Source organism: Phyllopteryx taeniolatus, chromosome 12 (genome assembly GCF_024500385.1).
Source record: "Phyllopteryx taeniolatus isolate TA_2022b chromosome 12, UOR_Ptae_1.2, whole genome shotgun sequence".
Taxonomy (NCBI): Eukaryota; Metazoa; Chordata; class Actinopteri; order Syngnathiformes; family Syngnathidae; genus Phyllopteryx; species Phyllopteryx taeniolatus.
Genome location: NC_084513.1, coordinates 25,777,808 through 25,795,806, shown reverse-complemented (window position 1 = coordinate 25,795,806; position 17,999 = coordinate 25,777,808). Strand labels below are relative to the sequence as shown.

The window sequence follows — 17,999 nt, the reverse complement described above, 5'->3', positions numbered from 1 at the left end:
GAGCCACACAATGAAGTTATGGGAATGTGTAGTGGAGGCTAGACTCAGGACAGAAGTGAGTGTTTGTGAGCAACAGTATGGTTTCTTGGTTAGGAAGAGTACCACACATGCTTTATTTGCTTTGAGGGTGTTGATGGAGAAGTACAGAGAAGGTCAGAAGGAGCTACATTGTGTCTTTTCAGAGCTAGAGAAAGCCTATGACAGAGTTACCAGAGAGGAACTGTGGTACTGCATGCGGAAATCTGGTGTGGCAGAGAAGTATGTTAGAATAGTACAGGGCATGTATGAGGGCAGCAGAACAGTGGTGAGGTGCAGTGAAAGCAGGGAGCAGGTGGAGGGACATTTGGAAAGGTGGAGGGATGCATTGGAAAGGAGAGGAATGAAGATTAGCTGAAGTAAAACAGAAGATACGTACATGAATGAGAGGGGTGGAGGGGGAAGAGTGAGGCTACAGGGAGAAAAGATAGCAAGGGTGGAGGACTTTAAATACTTGGAGTCAACAGTCCAGAGCAATGGTGAGTGTGGTCAGGAAGTGAAGAAACGGGTCCAAGCAGTTTGGAACGGGTGGAGGAAGGTGTCAGGTGTGTTGTGACAGACGAGTCTCTGCTAGGATGAAGGGCAAAATTTATAAGACAGTGGTGAGGCCAGCCATGATGTACGGATTAGAGACAGTGGCACTGAAGAGACAACAGGAAGTAGAGCTGGAGGTTGCAGAAAGAAGATGTTGAGGTTAGATAGGATTAGAAATGAGCTCATCAAAGGGACAGCCAAGGTTAGACATTTTGGAGACAAAGTTAGAGAGAGCAGACTTCGATGGTTTGGACACATCCAGAGGAGAGAGAGTGAGTGTATTGGTAGAAGGGTGATGAGGATGGAGCTGCCAGGCAAGCGAGCTAGAGGAAGACTAAAGAGAAGGTTGACAGACAGTAAGGGAAGACATGAGGGCAGTTGGTGTTAGAGAGGAGGATTCAGGAGATAGGCTTACATGGAAAAGGATGATGCGCTGTGGCGACCCCTAACGGGAAAAGCTGAGAGGAAAAGGAGAAGATATAATTAAATACTGCAAACATAATTTAGATTTACAGACATTTAAGGTAGATCTACCCAAAGTCAAATATGTTCTCAAAGAGTCAGACAATGGAATCTTGATGTGTAAAACGGAAACACACAAACAACGTAATCCACCACCAATGATGGTATACCGACAATCCAGAAGCCTGCTATCGAGGTACTGACATCCATTTTCCAGTCACAGATTTGGACTTTTGAGATGGCATTATGGGCATTGTGCTCTTTAAATATTTTGTTGGAGATACCAAATGTGCACATGCAAATTCGAACATTTGATTTGAAGTTAAGAAAGGAGATTCTAAAGGCCTTTTCACACTGCACTTGGTTTACTTAGTGTTCACTGTGGGACAGGGCTCAAGGACGACGGCACTCTGGTGCATGCTTGCCCGTATTTGGAAGTAGTTGCTTAGCGGCCTCAAGCATGAGGGGCTTTTGCACCAACCAGCCCAGGAACTTTGAGTTCCTGGTAGCAAAAGGTTCCTGTAGCACATGTGGTTTGTTTGCACTAATTAGTCAGGGTAGCTTAAACAAATGAGGCTGATGTTGCTGATCCTACTGGATCTAAAAATGCTGGTATTTCAAGCTTTCAAGTGAATGTTATTTTATATCTTAATCTAAATTTCAATTATTTTTGATACCTTTAAAATTTATCCTTTTATCCAGGTGATGCAATTGAGAACTGAAATGCCAAGCTGACTGCAGACAGTCTTTTGTCGTAGAGACGTTTATTATATACAGGTGTATTTCATCCATCCATCAATCCAGACAGAATCCCGTAAACTCACTCCGCGCTTCATTAGTTCCTTTCTGATCACCAAGATCATCAATCCCACATCAGTTGAATTGCAGCTTCCGCAGTCTCTCAAGATCCAGCCGACATTTCATGTATCTCTGCTAAAACTCGTCTCCACCAGCAACCTTAGCCCTCCGGCCATACCCCCTCTTCCCTCCCGTGTCATCGACAATCATCCTGCCTTTACGGTGTGTCGCATCCTGGACATGAGACCCAGGGGCAGGGGGTTCCAATTTCTTGTAGACTCGGAAGGGTATGGGCCAGAGGAGCGCTCCTGGATCTCTCGCAAGCTCATTCTCAATTACTCCTTGATGAGGGACTTTTAAGCTGCACACCCTGAGAAGCCTGGGAGGACATCAGGAGGCGTCCGTTGAAGAGGGTTTCTGTCACCTGTCATCACTGCCTGTATTTAAGCCTGTCAGATCCAATAATTCGGCACCAGAGTATTGACGTACACCCGTGGTACACCAGCCAACTCTCATGAAAATTCTTGTAAATTACTCGACTCCACGTGATTGTGATTACACCATTGTGTTCTTCTCCTCCTCCAGTGCTCCTTCCGTGTCACCTGCCTCGCCGTCTGTCCCAGCCACGGTGCCAAGCTCTTCCTCCTGCCAGAGCCCCCCCGCTTCCTGCATGTTCCCTGCTTTGGTCAACCACCCTCACTCCTCGAACATCCAGCCTCCGAGATATCATTCAATAAACCATTCTCAGTTACTTCCTTCGCTTCCGCCTGCTTTTGGGTCCAATTCAATATCACACAATCACTGATCGTGATTTTTCTTGTCTTCACATTCAGGCGATTACATTTTTCTTCATGCAAGTTCTCCAGCTTCAGAGAACATCCACTCACATGCCTTTTATTGACCTTTTATTCACCATGTGCTCTGATGTAATATAATATTTAACTTGTTACCATATCACATTGTAGAGTTTGTATATGTATTTGCTTCTATTTTGCTTCGTTTTACTCTGCTGTCTGCAGCCAGGTTGGCATTTGCGAATACCTTACCTGGATAGGTTCAATAAATACATAAATAACACATGACTTAATGAAGAGCTCTTAGTAATTTTTTAAAAACAGCAGTGTGAAGCATTTGGTATCCATAAATGTGTTTGCATGAAGAGAAAAAAAAAATAGACTGGCCATTGCAAATATTTATTTGTGAACATACAAACCTAGACAAAAAAGCAGGGCTTCATTTCCTTGTCATGCACTATGGCAAACGTGGCATTTTTCCACAGGCTGGAGGAGTTCCTGCCTGGGAATTATGCCCCCCCTAACACTAACCCCCCCGCGACTCACTGGATTGGACCATCAGAGGGTCCCCGCTGGCCAGCCTCACACCGGTGTTCGTCTCCTCTGGCCCGGCCGAGGAAGACGCACACGCCTGCTTGGGCTCGGACCTCTGCTCCTTAGCAAGACCAAGTCGGCGAGCGGTGGACCTCGCCACTGGGGAGGCAGCGGATCTCGCCGCTGAGCCCGTAGCGACCACAGAGTCTGCCGAGTTTGTCACTGAGCTCGGATTCGGCCCGGCAATGTGAGCTCGCCAAGAATAAAGTTTCTCCAACTTAGCACGGACCTATGAATTCACTCCCTCTCTCCTTTTGGACACGGCGTCTGACGTTACTGCTCCTGAGTTGAACCTGTGTGATATGTGACACCATGATGGCAAACGCCCAATTTGTGTTCTGTCGTCGTGCCCTCGCAGCACATACCCAATGAATGGGTTCGTCGACAGCGCTTTGTGCCCTGCTAAGTGCAATGTGAGAATGTTAGGTGTGTCTGTGGAATCTATTGAAATCTTACAGCAAAATCTTGCAGTGAATATTTTTTTTTTCTTTTTGTGCTGTCAAAGTTTTGTTATGAAACAGTCACACTCTGACAGGCTTTTTGTACCACATGAAGATTTGCTAATATGCAGAGCTGGGTAGGAATACGTTACATTTACTCGAGTAACATTTTGGATAAATTCTACTTGTCAGAGTAGTTTTAGTGAAGCATAATTTTTACTTTTACTCAAGTATTTATGTTAGAGAGAGACACTGTACTTTTACTCCGTTACAATGATCTACATGCTGCTCGGTACTTTCATTTATCAATAACTGTGTGCGCGATCTATTTTTAGACTTTTGTTTTCAAGTTCCGCATCGGGCGCCGTTGCTCCAATCCACAGTGATTATCACAGTGATTACCAAGTCTTCTATTGGGCTTCGCAGGCCAATCAAAGTGAGTCGCGACAGTTGTGCGCGACGTGTTTACATTACAGACTACGAAAAACAACAGCTTTAACATGCAGCGTGGTTCAGTCACTGCCCAAACTTGGACATGTCAGCCCACTTCTAACTTGAGAAAACACCTTGCGGTAAATTGCAGATGTTTTTGCTGTTGTTTTGGCTGTGGATAAGGCAACATTAGCGCCATTTTATGGTCACAAGTAACTGTTAAACATGCATCTTTGGGGGTACATTCCGTTCTCTCTCTCTCTCTCTCTCTCTCTCTCTCTCTCTCTCTCTCTCACACACACACAAACACTCTCACACACACACACACACACACACACAGTTCAGGACACAGCTCCTTCCTTACATCATTTTAGTGGATAAAAGCAAATAATGTTTCTGTAATGCCCGAAGCATTTGTTGTTGTTGTTTTTTTTTCACTTAAAAATTGAAATGGTGGCAGGTGTGTGTGGACTTCCACTGAACATTAGTTTGAATGTGATCTGTTACTTCTGAACACAGCCACATGCCATTTATAAGAGGTAGGGCATCCCTGTGCAACCAGATTTATTTTTAGATATTTTATTTAAACTTTATTTAAACAAGTAAAAGACCAGTTAAAACAGAACATCTGTTTTGCTATGGTGACCTGGCAAAGAAGGCAGCAAGTTAAACATCAAGTCCAAGTCAATCACATTCAAGTTTACATCAGTTCTTTATTTTTAACTCCCCTCTCAAAAAGATACAAAAATAAATGAGTTTACTTGTACAAATTGTAGGTCACATTAATGGTGGAAAAAAAAGTTTTTAAATAATTTATCTTGGTCAAAATTCTTTCACAACTCAAAAACCTGGCATTTGAAAGGGGTGTGTATACTTTTTATTTCCTGTTTTTTGTAATCTGCCTGGTGAGCCTGCAAACAATATAGTATAAGACAATTTCTTGGAGCTGAATTTGCCTTAATTTGTTATTTTACAAATATTTTATTTCATAAAGATCACGGCAGATCGACTTCTGATCGGTTTCATGCTGGAGGGTCACAAATTGTCATTCTTGTCTAAAGTACCTGAAAGTAATACTGTAGAAAAAAGTACAAGTATCTTCGAAAATAATGCTGGTAGAAGTTAGTCACCTTGTAGAATACTACTTGAGTAAAAGTCTGACAAAAATAACTTAAATTTGAATGAATGAATCTAAGTATCAAAAGTCATTTTCTGACACTAAATGTATTTCGGTATTGGCAGTAAAATTATTTTTTAAAAAGTGAGTGGTTACATTTTTTATTATTTTTGTATTTATTTTTATTTCACATAGTTTATATTTTATACTATATTTTACATAATTAAATGGTGTGCAGTAGTTAAAGATCTGCGTGTTGGCTATTGAGTGATGTTAGCCTGGCCACCGTGCAAAGCTGGCATCAGATGACTTCAAGCTGGAAGCAGCAACACTACAGAGTTTATAAAGCCTGTTTTGGCACAGTTCACCCCATTAAGGACCAGGAATGCATTATACATCCTTATTTTCTTGGTTCTGCTTGACCTGTTTTGATATACAACCGGTCTGAATGGAGAGGGAAATACTGAAACATTTACTGTAGTTGACTAAAATTAGAAAACATATGTTCTGACACCGCTGTAGGCTACATAAAAGAAAAACAAACCGCTTTTTACGGCAAATGATTGACAGGTCATATAGTAAGTTACACTTTTGCATGCAATCAAAGACAAAATGCAGTTCCTGAAGTTTCACAGCCATAAATTACCCAGGCCCTGGTGGATTTCAGCAATAGTCTTGAGTGCCTCATTTATATACTTTGTTGTGGAGCAAATCAGACTAAGTGAGGTTATTGAACCACATGGCCTGAGGATTGTTGTGTGATGTGGCTACAGCACAAATTGCAATGGGATTAATCAACGACTGATAATCTACCCTCAGTTTACTCTGATTAGAGTTGCTTCCAAGGTAACATTTGCTCTTGCGCAAGCAAATGTGAAAGGGTAGCACAGCATTAGGCAAACAGAAAGGCTATCTTGAGTTTACCTGCAGGCGTGTACAAACGTACTTGTTGGGGTACGTTTTCACAAGAGAACATACTTGATCGGTATTGCACTTCACCACATTTGTTCTAATCTCTTTTTCTGTACCACTTATCCTCACTAGGGGCGCACGCCTATGCCAGCGATCTTTGGGCGAGAGGCGGGGTACACACTGAACTGGTCGCCAGCCAATTGCAGGGCACATATAAACAAAAAAACTTTCGCACGCACATTCACACATACGGGCAATTTAGAGTCTTCAATTAACCTACCATGCATGTTTTTGGGATGTGGGAGGAAACCAGAAACCAGAAAACCCACGCAGGCACGGGGAGAACATGCAAACGCCACACAGGCAAGGCCGGTTTTGAACCCGGGTCCTCAGAACTGTGAGGCAGATGTGCTAAGCAGTCGTCCACCGTGCTGCTTTTAGATTCTTATTATTATAAACAAAATGCTTGAATAATTAAATAACATGCATTTTATATTTCTTTTTTCTAAACATCCATCCATCCATCCATTTTCTGAGCCGCTTCTCCTCGCTAGGGTCGCGGGCGTGCTGGAGCCTATCCCAGCTGTCATCGGGCAGGAGGCGGGGTACATCCTGAACTGGTTGCCAGCCAATCGCAGGGCACATAGAAACAAACAACCATTCGCACTCACAGTCATGCATACGGGCAATTTAGAGTCTCCAATTAATGCATGTTTTTGGGATGTGGGAGGAAACCGGAGTGCCCGGACAAAACCCACGCAGGCACGGGGATTGAACCCCGCACCTCAGAACTGTGAGGCTGACGCTCTAACCAGTCGGCCACTGTGCCGCCATTTTTCTAAACATATATAGGCCTAATATTAAACCTGAACTGTGTTCAATAAAGTAAATATAACAAGTACATGTGTGTAGAGTTCAAAAGCAAAGTTAATCAACTTTAACCTACTGTAATTTCTCATGTATAATGCACATCGCCCCCCAAAAAAAAAAAATTGTCAAAGGTCAATAGTGCGCATTATACATCGGTATAGAGGAGAATTAAACAAACTTTCCTATTTAATTAATTCATTTATTTATTTTAAATCTGACCTGTCCAGCTGTATAGCCTTGCAGAATGATGGATCTGTATGCCTTTGTGCTGAAATAGTTTTGCTGTGAATTTGAAATACTCCCTCTGCTTAGTTTTAATTGTTTTAATTATTCTGGTGTTTATTGAAATGCAGCCGTTCAGAAAAGGCTTTTAGGGGACAGACAAAGGGACAGAGTGGACAAGGGGATTAGGGATGAAAACCACAGCAGAACAATAGTGAGACAGTCAAGATATTTGAACACAAGGAACATTACAACATCATTTATAGATTGGGGTGGGAGGGGGACATGGTGAGAACATGCAATAACTAACCAAGAGAACCAGATAAGAGAGGACAGAAAAGGGCAGGACAGGACGTGGGAAAATGAGCAAGTGCCACTGTCGAGTGGTGCGGTATGTATGTATATATATATATATATATATATATATATATATATATATATATAAGTTTCAAAAGCAGATGGTACTTTGGAAAGGGGTATGTGATGGACATATTTAGAAAATCGATTGACAACAGTAAGAATGAAAGTGTTACCTTCAGAAGGAGGCAGGCCGGTGATGAAATCTAAAACGATGTGGGACCATTGGTGTGTCGGGGTTGGTAAGGGACGCAGCAGACCAGCTGGAGGCAGATGTGAAGCCTTCCCTCGGCTGAAGACAGAGCAGGCTTGGATGAATTCCCGGGTGTCATTGACCAGGCTGGGCCACCAGAAATGAATTGGATAGTGCGGGTGATGCCAGGATTTCACGTGAACTTGGTGTTATGGGCCCACTGAAGGATGTCGGAGCATGCGTAATCAGGTAGGAAAAGACGGTTCCGAGGTCCGGTCTTGGGGTCAGGGTGTGACTTTTGACCGCGTTTGACTATTTGTTAAATTTTCAAAGAGGGAGCAGCAGGAGGAAGGGAGGATAGTCTCGGGTTCTGCAGGGCTGGTGGGGGGTGAGTGTATGCGGGAGAGGGCATCAGGTTTGCTGTTGCGAGATCCAGGTCGGAAGAAGCCCATGACAGGACTAAACACATAAAATGAGAGAAAGCAAGGGCAATGGATACGACAACAATATTGTACAAACAGTATAAAAAAAATAACTGTAATTAAAATTTGCAATATGGCGGAACAGTGAAGAAAGAACCATGATATAGCGGAGGATGACTCTATCTGTATTCTGTGAGGATAAGTTGCAAGTTGCAGGGACTCTTTGTTCCCGGCTTTATGTACTATATATATATATATTTGGCCCCGCCGGTACCGGTTCTATGTTTCGGTTCCGGGCGGTCCTTGGTTCTGGTTCTTTTGGGGAGCTGGGTCGGGGAATTTGCGTGGTTTAGATGGGGGGTGTCCGGGTTGTGCCCCTGCCCCTCCCCTTGGGACTGATCGTCACCAATCTTCTCCGCGGTAAAGCAGCTAAATGGGCAACCGCTCTTTGGCACAACTCTTCCCCGGTACTCACATCATTTCTTTTGCGACCAAAAGACGAGGGGGCCTCATGTACAAAAGGTGCGTATGCACAAAAACGTGGCATACGTTCTTTTTCACGGCAAAGGTCAGACGTGACCGTGGAAATGTGCGGTGCCTCATGCCAACTGCATGGCTGGCGTACGCACGTTTCTGCAGCTTTTGGTGCTTTGGCGACACCTGAAGGTGATGCTGGGGAAATGTTATAATAAACAAATCTGCACAACAGACACACATTTATAGCAGTGATGAACAATTAACACACCTGCATGCCTGCAGTTACACACGTGGATATAAAAGCATGCGCAAAGTGATGCAGAAAATACCAATAACATCAATGGCTGCTTTAGCTCTATTGGAAGACATTGCAAACAGTGCAATAAAGAGAGAATGTCAGTTCAAAGACAGAGAGGATTTATTATCGAATGATGACAACTGGCTCATCAGCCGGTTCCCGAGGGCAGTCCTCCTAGAAATGTGCGCAGAGTTGCGGCCGGCTTTGGAGTGTGACACCGCAAGAAGCAATGCGCTGCCTGTGCTGACCACGCTGGGGTTCCTAGTGACCGGGGTATTCCAGAGGGAGCTGGCAGAATTCCCTTACAATGTAGTTGAACAGGCCAAGACTAAAGCGCAATTTGCAGCGAAAGCCGTTTTTCCTAATGTAATCGGAGCCATCGACTGCACACACCTTTATATAAAAGCGCCATCACATGATGAATTTGTATATGTCAACAGGAAACAATTTAATCCGATCAATGTACAGATCATATGTGATGAGCAAATGCAAATAACTAACATTGTGGCGAGGTGGCCTGGTTCAACGCACAACTTGTACATTCTGAGTAACATGCATGGTTGGGAACAGACTACATGCTGGCACTGTGCGCGATGGGTGGCTTCTTAGTGAGTACACTTATTTGTGTAATTATCTTAATATTGATCCCTGATGGTGGCACGGTAGCCGACTGGTTAGAGCGTCTGCCTCACAGTTCTGAGGTCTGGGGTTCAATCCCCGGCCCGCCTGTGTGGAGTTTTGCATGTTCTCCCCGTGCCTGCGTGGGTTTTCTCCGGGCACTCCGGTTTCCTCCCACATCCCAAAAACATGCATGGTAGGTTAATTGACAACTTTAAATTGCCCGTAGGTGTGAATGTGAGTGCGAATGGTTGTTTGTTTCTATGTTCCCTGCGATTGGCTGGCAACCAGTTCAGGGTGTACCCCGCCTCCTGCCCGAAGATAGCTGGGATAGTCTCCAGCATGCCCGCAACCCTAGTGAGGAGAAGTGGCTCAGAAAATGGATGGATGGATGGATGATCCCAATTGCGCATTGAGCACGTGCCCCCAGAATTCCATCCCGTATGAACAGCATGATTACTCGTCAGTGGTGGAAGTTAGTCATCTGTTTTTAGCTGGTAAAACTACAGCTTCAGATCTAACAAGCCCCTGATTGTCTCTGTGTGCAAAGAACTCAAGTTAATAACCCCTGTGCGTAAAGTATAAAATGTCAGAATCAGCCACACCTTTACCCTGGTGCACCTCTGGATTGTATGGCAACAATAGTGTCTGATGCATCTAAGTAGTATGCAACATAAATGGAAACTGTAAATGTAGTTAACTCACTTCCTTTAATTGACCCCAGGCGACTGTGGCTACCCACTTAAGAGCTGGCTGATGACCCCTCTCCCCAACCTTCAAACTAAGCAAGGCAAGAGCAGAGGTACAATGACCTCCATTCCCGCACTCGGTCAGTTGTTGAGAGGACAATCGGCATGCTGAAGGGGCGGTGGCGCTGCCTAGACAGGACCGGGGGTATGCTGTACAAGACAAGGTATCCCGACAAGGTGTGCCGCATTATAATGGAGCCTCCACAATATGGCACACCGGCACGCCATACCACTACCAGACCAGCATATCCCCGCACCAGACGAGCCAGAAGATGGACCTTTCATGACAAATCCAACCAGAGAGGCCATTCAGGCCCGGCAGCATTTGATTTCAACAATGTAAAAGAGGCAAGGACTCAGAATGTACTTGTTAACCAGTGTATTTAATGAATGGCTTATGTTAGAGAGGACACCTATTAACTGATCAAGGTGATCACTTATGCCTCCGATTGCCCTCACAATCTCCTCTTGTGACTCGAGCACAGCACGGGTGAGGACACGGCCGGTCGGGCGGGCAGCAGCAGATTCCTGGGACGTAATTGGGCCGCATACGCCAGTGTCCTCTCCTATGTATTAAAATAATAAATTGAGTAATTAAACATGTCACAGTCTTTGATATCCTCTTTGATATGCTGACATGCTTCTATTTAAATTCTAAAGATTTATTACAAACTAAATACCATACATACATACATTTACACATTAACCTTTATCTTATTGGGATGAGTGTAGGTTACTGTATGAAGATATTTGTTGTGAGTTATGAAAATACATGGTATTTACCTTGGGGGTGTCAGAGTCAGCCACATGTGCTCCCACCACCCCTGAGAGAACAGTGTCACCCATGATTGCATCGACTCTCTCCTCGAACGGGATGAGGCCCTCTGCCCCGGTTCCTCCGGCAGTTTTGGCCACACTTTGGCGGTGGGCAGCTGTCCTCTGCTTCACATCCACCTTTATATCAGATCATTTCTTTTTTATTTCAGCGTATATGTGCTGCTCCAACCCCACAGCATTGACAGCCACACACACGCTGTCCCATTCGGTCCTTTTTCTCTTGTTGTTCACGCCAGATGACAGCGCCCCAAACAGGATTATTTTTTTCTGCGCCCTCACTTCATTTAGCAGTGTCTCCACTTCACAGTGAGTAAATTTCCTTTTCCTCCCTGCCATGCTCATTTTCTATTTCCTCCGATCGTGAGGCGATTGGGATCACAGGTGCAGGGTTCATTGAAAGGTGATTTGCATATTTAAATGTGGGCGTGGACAGGGAGGAGTCGGCTACGCCAACATGTGCGCTCAATTCCAAGTTGCTTGGGATGTACGTAGGAAATGTGCTTGGATTCATGAGAATGCACAGTTTCATACATCTGGATATTTTTGTGTGTATGACGTTTTCTGGATTTGAACGTACACCATGTTTCAGTAGGAAATCCACGCAAGTCTTTGTACATGAGGCCCCAGGCTCACCACGACCCGAGAGTGCCGTTCATGGCTTGATACGGTTTCCAACCTCCATTATTTAGGTAACAGGAGCAGGTGGTGGCGGTTCCCGCGGTAAAGGATCAGCTCAAAAGGGTCCAGGCCGTGTGGAAAGACGTCCGGGCGGCCTTATCCCAGTCCACAGAGAAAAACAAACAGCTCGCGGAGCTTCATCGCTCTCCTACGCCCGAGTACAAGGTGGGTCAGTCCGTTTGGCTTTCCTCCCATGAAGCACATTGCATACATGACAATTATGTTTGGTCACTCTGTTTTTATTTTTTTTATTTAAAAGGATCCCATTATCTTTCTTCTGTTGAAAATCTCTACCGCATAAAAAGTTTATTTTTTAATTCATTATAAAGGTTGTTGAAATGCGTGCATGTATGTTAAACTTCTTTTGGCAAAATCGTGGTAGGTTTGCAGTTGTGCCAAGCACTTTCCATTTTCAGTCGATGAATTGAACAGTGATCGGTGAGTAAAGGAAACTGAATACTTGTTCATGCCGCATCTTTCAGATTCATATTCATTTCATTATGTATCAAAAAGCAGTGGCAGAAGGTTGCATAAACACAATGCAATGCTTATGAGAACAATCTCGACTCGTCGAAAATAAATGTTACAGAGTAAGGCATCCATTATCATTGTTGTGCCAATCATTATTTATCTTTGAATGAAAACAATACATAGGAGTGGCCTTAAAAAGTTTTTTTTTGTTGTCCTTCTTAACAAAATCCCACAAAGTCCTTTGTTTCCACTCTGCAGCCTGGAGGTGTGGAGTCTTGCCGTAATACAGATAACAGTATTCGCAGTGCGACAGATTTAGGACTCAACTTCAGAGAAAACATTTTAGTGGCAGTAGCAAATTAGTGGTCCTTTTCCGTCAACATTTTCCCAGCGTGTGCATCTTGAGGAAGGGTGTAGGTTTCCATCATAGTGGCAGTTGTCTTGGCTGGCATTCAGAAGCCTATGGGATCACCCACACCTTGAACAGTCACTTTAGCTGAGTCTCCAAGAGCTGATCAAAGGCATTTGTCTTGGGCCACGCATGATGTTGATTGCCTCCGTGCACTTACTGACACCACTAGGATTGTCTAAATGCACCCCAATTAAAATTGAGAGTACCATGAGATGAAGAGAGCTGCTGTCTGTTTTCTCGTTTTTATTTTTTTCTTTCTTTTATCTCATATCGAGTGACCTTTCATTGACTAGCACACCATTTGCGCTGTACATAGAAGAATTCTTTAAGAAGAATCGTTTTTCACTGCCAGTGACCCCTGTTAACCTGTACACACTGGCAAAGCCATAAGCTCAATGTCAATGATGGCACTTTACATTGTAGGCTTTCTGCTTAATAGAGAAGTTGGTTGACATCACAAAGCAGGGCTAATGGTCTGAGTGAGAGTAAAAGTGCACTGCATCAATACAGTTTCGGTGTTGATGCAGTGCAGTAATACTCACATTCCACAGAGACACAAAGTTGATCAGATTTCTTTTTTTCAAAACCCAACAAGCATTTGTAAAGAGGGAGGGACCGGCAGTCATTGCCCTTGACGAAGCTGTTTCAGGTAGCCAGACTCTTTGCTGGCGACGAAGCAGTAGGAATCAATATCATATCAGGGCCCAATGGAACACCTGACAGTTCAATTTCGCAGCAAGTCTTGAAATCAATACCTTTGGAATAGTTTTGGATGTTCCCAAAGGGTACCCACTATAGCTAATCTATAGTGTCATTAGTATGGGTCACAGCATGCATGGTCATTTACATTGTGAAACAATAAATGTTCATAAGACACAACACGCTTTATTCTCCTCTGCTTGACTGCAGCCTCTAACTGAAGAAAATGCATTCACCAGAAGTCTGTTTGAGTGCTTGTGCATCTCTGTGTAATTCATGTCAAAGAGAATATAGGGGAGCGCTGTCAGGCCTATCTAAAAGATACAGAGCATAGGAAATTGAACAAGGTTTTATCAAGCAGAAAATGCATTAAAGTGTTTAGTTTGGGATAGAGTGCTTAAGGGAAGGATTGTTTATCCCTGAAACATGGTACTTGGATATTTTTTTTCACAGTCCTGCACTGTTAAAAATGTTTTTAGTCTTGTACATTTCTATGATCAAAATATATTTCATGACTCCATTCAGAGTCAAACGAAACAGCAGTTTAAGTGGTGACAAATGGAAGGAACAGAGATTTTTATGTACAGAAGTAAAGAGTAATTTGGATTTTACTGGCTCCTTCAAGTCTATTATACAAGGTAACCAAATACTACCTGTAATTCTGCCTGTGCAGCTCTTTAATGTCACATACTATATTCTGAATGGAAATACAAGGACAATTCGGATTACCAAAATTATTTCTATTTGCCAAAAGACAGTGAGAGAGGATTTGTTTTTAGACAATTTTTCATTATTCCTCTTCATAAGTTCACATACATTTCATTGGTATTTCGTACCATTGCCTTTAAACTGCGGCACGGTGGGCGACTGGTCAGCACATCTGCCTCACAGTTCTGAGGACCCGGGTTCAAATCTGCCCTCACCTGTATGGAGTTTGCATGTTCTCCCGGTGCCTGCGTGGGTTTTCTCTGGGTACTCCCACATCCCAAAAACATGGTAGGTTAATTGAAGACTCTAAATTGCCCTTAGGTGTGAAAGTGAGTGTGAATGGCTGTTTGTTTATATGTGCCCTGCGATTGGCGGCGACCAGTTCTCGATGGACTCCGCCTCTCGCCCAGAGTCAGCTGGGTTAGGCTCTAGCCCGCTCTAAACTGTATGACTTGGGTCAAGCCTTTTGGATAGCCTTCAACAAGCTGCTCACATTTGTTAACATGAATTTGTGACAGAACTGAGAGAACTGGTGTAACTGAACTGACGTTTTTAGGCCGTCTTACTTGTACATCCCTTTTCAGGTTCATTTTTATTAATTACCATCATTTGTTTCAATACAATCTGTATTTTAGTTTTTGAATCTGTATGTGGTGCAGTTATACTTGCCTCTTTTGTTGTTGTTGTTGTTTTTTGGTGTGCATACAAGTTAGAACCATAGAATACAAACACAGTCCCCTGTTTAAAAAAAAAAATGCATCTGTGCCCTGCGACTGACTGACGACCAGTCCAGGGTGTAGTCTGCCTTTCGCCCAAAGTCAGCTGTGATAGAAAATGGATGGTTGGATAAATGCATCTGATAAATCACTCATCTTCTGTGATGCATTCGTAGCAGTGGCGTATATAAAAAAAAAATAGCTTCCTAAATATATTTTGAAACATAATTAATATTTTGAAACATACGAACACACAGTATCAACAAAATACAGTACTGTATTTGGGGTTCACTGATGGTGTATTTTCTAACTTGCCTGTCTTGACTTGGTACTTGACTCGGGATTTGAGGGCAAAGACTTGAGCTTGACTTGTGACTTGCAAAACAATAACTTGGTCCCACCTTTGCAGCAGGGGATGAGTGGAGAGTCAGGGAGAGGAAGTTGGAAGGTGTGCAAGCTAAACAAGGGCAGTGCAAGGCGTGGGAAGGACAAAAGAACATCATGGTGTGCTGCAAAACCAGCCTCACCCAAGGCCGTTAAACCTGGTGGCATACCCATGTGTTAAAAGTGTCTTGCAGCAGTGCTGGAAAGCCAACAGACAAGTGTCTACACTCTTCCTCCTCTGTGATCGCATTGGTAGGCAACAAAAGTTGTCTGTGATAGTGATGGTGAAGCCAGCTTCGCCACCATAACATCAGACAGTGGACAGCTAGGCAGGACACAGGACTGGAAGCTGCTGGCAGACTTGAGCCAGAAGCTCTGCTTTGCAGCTTAGCTTGTCCACCAACTTGTGGCCAGTTCTTGCTCTTTGGTCACCTTCATTAACCTCACAAAAGCAGTGGAGAAGGCCTACAAGAGCCAGATTCTGAAATATTCTGAGCTTGCAGCCGATGCGCAACAACAAAGCTGGAAAGTGAGGGTATATCAGTGGAAGTTGGCTGCAGAGGGTTCGTAGCCACCCAAACATCCAGAATACTCAGGGAGATGGGAGACCGATGAAAGGTCTACCAGCAAGTCCTCAACAGAGTTGCTGAATAGGGGAGTCATTAGCTGTAGTTCAAGAGAAAGGACTCCACCTGGGCTTTTAAATGAGTTGATGGTATCCAGGAGGTGAACCTGGGATTCTGGAATTCAATGTTGAACCCTCTGTAGGTGTCATGGGTGTATAAGCAAAACATAGAAGGAGGATGCCCACTTGATAACCCTGAAGATCTTATCACTCAAACATCCGACAGTCTCATAGATGCCTCCTGCAAGCACGAAGGGATATTATTAACATTACGTCGTACATAGCAGACCTCACACAGAAAAGAAAACTCAAAGGAATTTCCATGGTCCCTTTATAATAGAACTTCATAAACACTGACATTCTGTCAGCTTTTCATCAGTCCTTTTAATGGTAACAATTACCCTTTGCAGTACCCGTATTGTTATTGTGTCCTGATCTACAACCCCAATTCCAATGAAGATGGGACGTTGTGTTAAACATAAATAAAACAGAATACAATGATTTGCAAATCATGTTCAACCTATATTTAATCGAATACACTACAAAGACAATATATTTAATGTTCAAACTGATAAACTTTATTGTTTTTAGCAAATCAGTAACTTTTTATTTTTTATTTTATGGCTGCAACACGTTCCAAAAAAGCTGGGACAGGGTCATGTTTACTTCTGTGTTACATCACCTTTTCTTTTAACAACATTCAATAAACGTTTGGGAACTGGGGACACTAATTGTTGAAGCTTTGTAGGTGGAATTCTTTCCCATTCTTGCTTAATGTACAGCTTCAGCTGTTCAACAGTCCGGGGTCTCCATTATCGTATTTTACGCTTCATAATGCGCCACACATTTTCAATGGGAGACAGGTCTGGACTGCAGGCAGGCACTAGTACCCGCACTCTTTTACTACGAAGCCACGCTGTTGTAACATGTGCAGAATGTGGTTTGGCATTGTCTTGCTGCAATAAGCAGGGGCGTCCATGAAAAAGACATTGGCACTAACACAGCCCCATACCATCACAGATGCTGGCTTTTGAACTTTGCGTCCATAACAGTCCGGATGGTTCTTTTCCTCTTTGGCCCGGAGGACACGACGTCCACAATTCCCCCCAAAAATTTGAAATGTGGACTCTTCAAACCACAGCACACTTTTCCACTTTTCATCAGTCCATCTTAGATGAGCTCGGGCCCAGAGAAGCCGGCGGCGTTTCTGGGTGTTGTTGATAAATGGCTTTTGCTTTGCATAGTAGAGTTTCAAGTCGCATTTACGGATGTAGCGCAGAACTGTATTTACTGACATTGGTTTTCTGAAGTGTTCCTGAGCCCATGTGGTGATATCCTTTACACATTGATGTCGGTTTTTGATGCAGTTCAATGTTTTGATGCCATTCAATGTTTGTTTTCGGCCTTGCCGCTTAGATGCAGTGATTTCTCTGAAACTTTTGATGATATTATGGACCGTAGATGATGAAATCCCTAAATTCCTTGCAATGGTACGTTGAGGAACATTGTCCTTAAACTGTTGGACTATTCTCTCACGCACTTGTTCACAAACAGGTGAACCTCGCCCCATCTTTGCTTGTGAATGACTGAGCAATTCAGGGAAGCTCCTTTTCTACCCAATCATGGCACCCACCTTTTCCCAATTAGCCTGTTCACCTGTGGGATGTTCCAAACAGGTGTTTGATGAGCATTCCTCAACTTTCTTTTTGCCACCTGTCCCAGCTTTTTTGGAACGTTTTGCAGCCATAAAATTCTAAGTTAATGATTATTTGCTAAAAACAATAAAGTTTATCGCGGCACGGTGGCCGACTGGTTAGAGCGTCAGCCTCACAGTTCTGAGGTGCGGGGTTCAATCCCCGTCCCCGCCTGTGTGGAGTTTGCATGTTCTCCCCGTGCCTGCGTGGGTTTTCTCCGGGCACTCCGTTTTCCTCCCACATCCCAAAAACATGCATTAATTGGTGACTCTAAATTTCCCGTAGGCATGACTGTGAGTGCGAATGGTTGTTTGTTTCTATGTGCCCTGCGATTGGCTGGCAACCAGTTCAGGGTGTACCTGTATATGCTTGACCCCGCCTCCTGCCCGATGAAAGCTGGGATAGGCTCCAGCACGCCCGCGACCCTAGTGAGGAGAAGTGGCTCAGAAA

General features: G+C 43.8%; 1 long non-coding RNA gene across 1 annotated transcript in view; it reads left to right on the top strand.

Annotated features, from left to right (window-relative positions):
- Positions 1-7,712: 7,712 nt before the first annotated feature.
- Positions 7,713-17,999, top strand: part of LOC133487179 (uncharacterized) — a 35,270-nt gene continuing 24,983 nt past the window's right edge. Inside the window, exons 1-2 of the long non-coding RNA XR_009791231.1 lie at positions 7,713-8,010; positions 11,852-12,005. This is a non-coding gene — a long non-coding RNA (uncharacterized LOC133487179). The remainder of the gene's footprint in view (positions 8,011-11,851; positions 12,006-17,999) is intronic.